General features: G+C 44.5%; 1 pseudogene; it reads right to left on the reverse strand.

Annotated features, from left to right (window-relative positions):
* Positions 1 to 6: 6 nt before the first annotated feature.
* LOC132615747 (small ribosomal subunit protein uS3m-like) lies at positions 7 to 3,411 on the reverse strand (annotated as a pseudogene).
* Positions 3,412 to 5,000: the final 1,589 nt, after the last annotated feature.

The following is a 5,000-nucleotide window of genomic DNA, read 5'->3' on the forward strand; positions in this document are numbered from 1 at the left end:
CATTCTTACTTCTGTAGGTTTCCCGGTAATAGGGATATCTGCGAGAACTCTTACCCATATCTTACCATTTCTTCGGAATTGTCCGCTCATAGCACGATGGAAGTGTCCGATTATAGCACGACGCGCTGCTTCAATCGCTCGATATGAAAGACGATCAGTTTTACAACTTTTAGTGCCATATCTTCCAAAACCAAGTTGTGTACCATCCGGTTCGCAACCCCTACTACATCTTCCTTTACAATATTTACTATATTTCGTACGTTTCGGATATAGCACGTCCCTTTTTTTTTTGACTATATGAAATCCACACTTTGACACCTGAGATTCCGTAACGAGTAGATACTTCCGCAGGAGCATAATCTATTTTCTGGTTAAATACATTACGAGATGTTTTTCCATACTTTCCGCATTCAGTTCTAGCTATTTCTGCACCTTCTAATCGACCTGAACAACATATACGGATCCCCTCCACCCCTTTTTTCATTACTAATGGAATATCCTTCACTATTTTACTAAAAATGGAACGAAATGATCTTGTTTTGTTCCTCGGTTGAAAAGAGATGTCTTGAGCAATCGGAGAAGCACTTTGATAAACAGATTTGATCTTGACCGATTCAATGTTGGTATTAGTGTTTGTTCTATTATACAACAAAGATCGCATTTTTTTCACTTCGTTCAAATAATAGTTGTACCCGTACGGAATTCTTCGGTTTCTCAGTATGATCTCTATCATCATCTCTATTCCCCTTATCAATTCTCCTATCCTATTTAGGTCTATGAATTTCTCTATCAATTCCATTACCTTATCCTTACCCATGAGGTTCCAACATTTTCTCCTTAATTGACCTAGGAGTTGTTCCCGGGCATCCTCAAAAAAAAGGTTATTATACACCCCAACCCCATCCCTTGGAAAAAAAAAGGTAGCACCGAAGAAAGGAAAGAGCGAGATGGTGGTTTTTGTTGTTCCCGCGAAGCGAAGATCATTCGCTTGGTGAACAAAGTGGGTCACCCTATTTTTGGCTTCAGCCAAACACTTTTTCTCGCTGGTTGAGCTTTCTACAAAAAAGCGATGCAAGAACGTATTCTTTTATCTAAGCTTCTTCCCTGTGCATTAGCTCCCCCCATCGTAGATGGTTCAGCCACGCCCGGTGCCACGAAATGATTGAGAACTACGACGGGGTCGAAATGCATTTTGTTCTTTGTATTCAATAAGTATTGCATGACCGAATAATTCAAGGAAGGGCGGACTGCGGGGAGGGTCCTTTTAAGTAACTGACTCGTCGGGCGATTGGAGCAGGACTTCTTTGGGAAAAAGAACTTAAATAAGTTTGTTTTTATGAAGGAGTCGTCATTTTCTATCAGGAACGCTATGTCATTTTCAATCTCGTCGTATTTCGAATGCTTGAAGGCCCCGCTAACACGAAGTGATTTAGAAAGATTCTTCTTTATCGATGGTGATCGGTCATGGTATCCATAGCCTTGCTTCTTTTTTGGCCAAATCCAAATTTCGTTTTGCTTCTCCCGATCGTCGAGCATGATCGACTCAACTCTTTTCCCTGCCCCCCGGCCTCTCACTTCGTTTCGTTCTTCTTCTGTACCGTCGCTTGAATGAAGACACCCAATTGGCCCGACTTTCCTAAATGCCCCCCACCGGCCCTTCCTCTTTACGGGTCTGGATTTTTCACGTCGTTTCAGTCGTCGTGGTCGACGGGAAAGAAAGAAATGAATGAATTTTCTTTTAGGAAAATGTATAATAATACACCTACCGAGACGAAAGCCAAAGGTGAGTCTCGTAGGTGGACGTATCAAACTGAAATAAGATCTCAGATTGACATCTTGATACACTGATTTACCATAATAATGAATAGAGTCAATGGTGACTCCGCCGTGGGAAGAGTCGCTTCCTTCTTGCTTGATAGGGGGGGGGGGGGGCTTCCATTCACCAGCGCAAACTAAAAGTGCTCTCCGAACCGTGTTGGATAGTCACCCATCACACGGCTCTCAAACTTAACCTGTGATGGATCCCGGGAGACAAAGTCAAAACGCAACATCCTTTTCCCCATACTTTTAGATGCTCCTCCCCGCCGATTAAGGAGCGAGGCTGCTCATGATAGGCAACGCTTTAAGCCGCTATCGTTCGGTTAGGATAAGTCAAGTTCCTTCGGTCGCTTCGCTCAGGCGGTCTTCCCTTATCTTTCCTAACGTGAAGACTCGTTATGGTTTGAGATGAGAAAGGAGCACTGTCCGAACGCAATGATTAAGAAATTGACAGTAGATGGAATCAATGATTCTTATTCGACCGAGTTCTAGCTAGAAAGATGTAGATTACACACTGGAGGTTGGTCAGAACTGAGGTTTGGAACCCTAACCTAAGTAGGCCTACCAGTGAAGCAACAGGTACTTGATCGGGCGGGGGATGGTTTGGTTTCGTGCAAGGCCCTCGCAGCAGGAAGAAGCAGTTGTCATTTGAAAGTAAAGGCTTTTCTCCTGTTTTATGAATCCTACAACTCTCTTTACTGAGCGAGACTCCATCCATATCCCTACGTTTGGTTTTTCTTTCATTCAATCATCACTTGTTTGACAGCTTAAACTAGGCTCCACTTTAGAGATAGGTTTTTGGCCAATATCAAAATAGGTCAAGGGCGCGTCGGAACGGTCGGTAGCTGCTTAGTCTCATTTGAGAGTTTATTCTCCTTACTCCTTACTGCTTTTTTCTTTGAAAAAAAGAAGGGGGTCGATTTAGGCTCTTTCCCTTCCACTGCGCAGCCGCGCTAGCAGGTACTACGAGCCCTCTGTCCCACGCATCTAACCAGCTTGCGTGGTTCACCGGTTCCATCGAAAACTCTCCTAAGTTGAAGTGGAGCATAGTGCGCTGAGCGAGAAAGGTCTCTTCTTTCCTTTCGGTTTATTCACTGATCCGAAATAACGCACTTGTTTTCTTATTGATTCCCGGGGCGGTGGCATTCTTGAATGAAGTCTATCCGAATCGAATTAGCATTTCTCAGATCAGGCTAGGCCTCTCCAGCTGAGCTAGGCGCCGGGGCCCTGGATGCGCTAGCGATTGGCACATAGGGGAATGGTTGCCCGGGTTTCTCGGCCTGGTATCCTGTACCTCGCGTTCATGATATCTACATTCAACTGTTCCCCGGAGACACGGTCGAAGCACGCCCGTCCAGTGTGCTTCTTTCATGACATGCTATAGTCCTGGGTGTCTTCCAGTGGTCTTCTAGCCTTAGAAGAAGTCGTGTCCGCCTCGGGCATCTGCAACGTCCTCCTTTGATATTCTAATCTGGGAGAACTAAAAGACTGACCCATTCGGTGACTTTCGCGGTCGCCCTCACTAAACCAACTTGAATCTGAACTACGATTCAGATCAAGTCTTACCGAAATAGGATTTCTTTTTTGTGCCATATGCACTTAGACTTTACTTTTTCCCCCTTTTTCTTCCCGGTCCAATATTTGTTCTCGAAGGTCTTCGTTTCCGTGTAGAAGCAAACTCTCCAAATATATGACCAACCTTTCCTTCAGTAATCTTACAACGAACAGGAGTTTTTCCATTGTAAATTCGTACGGAGCAATCAACGAATTCCGGCGAAATAGAAAATCTACGTGACCAAATTTTCCTGCAAAAAAGAAGATATCTCTTCTTCTTCATTCTCAAGAGGAATGCATCAACAAAACTGCCCTTCCATATAGATCGTCGTGGCATGAACGAATTTTTTCGCTTCGATTCCGCCCCTAAAGCAAGCTCCTACTCCTCCTCCTTCTCCTTTAGGATAGGATCCTCCTTGGTCCTTTTTACATAACATTCTCGGCTGCCTCCGGTCCGGTAGGTCGGTCGCCCTCTAGCCAGTGACTAGCCCAGCTATGGAGCTAGGTGTACACTGCCACGTCGAGACTCTCTTTTTAAAGTGAGATACCGGCTTTCATAAGAGGGAAATATCACTCCGTCATGCAGCAGAGCAGTGTTCATCTAACTAGAAATTGAATAAGAGAAGAAGAATCGTAGCGTAGGGTCGACATAAACAATCGGTTAAAATAGTCTAATGAGAAAGCATCTATTCACGTTCATAGTTGCAATAAGTTTTCTTTTTTGTTTCGAGATTGGCTTGGTCTTTAGTCTACCCTAATGAAACCTAAAATCTCACTCTCTCTCTTTCTTCTTCTGATAGACTAGCTTGCGCATCTTCTCTTTGGCACTCATCCTTGGCTTGGGGAGTGCTCTTGCTCTCTCTCTTCTGTGTCAGTGAAGGAAGGATACGAGTAAGAGCAATCGGTTGAATGATTGTTATTCCACTTACGGTTATAGTGCCTCTATCGATGCAGAACAAGTCTAATACTCCAGCCCTGGTTTTCAGGGATTCCATTTCGATCTAAACCCGGAAACCCATATCTTTATATATGAAAATACTTCTTTTTTTTTATCCCTGTCATGAATCACCTAGTTGGAGCCATGGTCTACCCAGCAGTGCTTCATATCCAAATTGCTCTTTGTCTAAGATTGGACTAAAGGTACCAAAGAAGGCATCCTTTTTTGTTCTTTTGATTTTGGCTAAAAAGCCCGTAGGTTGTACGCCAGCCATATGTATCTTGAACTGTCATGCCACAATGTTTATCTATTATCGATCCCCAAGACGCCTTTGGTTGATGTTCACACCTGATCCACCGTCTACACTTACTACGTTCACCCCCGGAAATTGAAACAGGAATTGTAACCTCCCGATCTACTGTAGTGTAGTCAGCCTCACGCTGTGCCTGACTGGCGAGTCTGCCGTCTCCACGGCTTTCCCTTTTTCGGGCTGCTTCGAGTGCCGATCTTCGCTTGGGTCGGCTCCGAGGCTCTACCCTGGCTTTTCATTGCTTTCTCCCAGGGTCCTTTATCGTATTGCACGTCTATCTTTAAGCAATCGGGAGAGGCGTCGAATACATAGACGAGGCGGTCCTGGGAATGAAAGTCCATTACCTCGTTCTCTGGAACTCCAACACTTGGGTTGAACAAA

Source organism: Lycium barbarum, chromosome 10 (genome assembly GCF_019175385.1).
Source record: "Lycium barbarum isolate Lr01 chromosome 10, ASM1917538v2, whole genome shotgun sequence".
In the NCBI taxonomy this organism is placed as follows: domain Eukaryota; kingdom Viridiplantae; phylum Streptophyta; class Magnoliopsida; order Solanales; family Solanaceae; genus Lycium; species Lycium barbarum.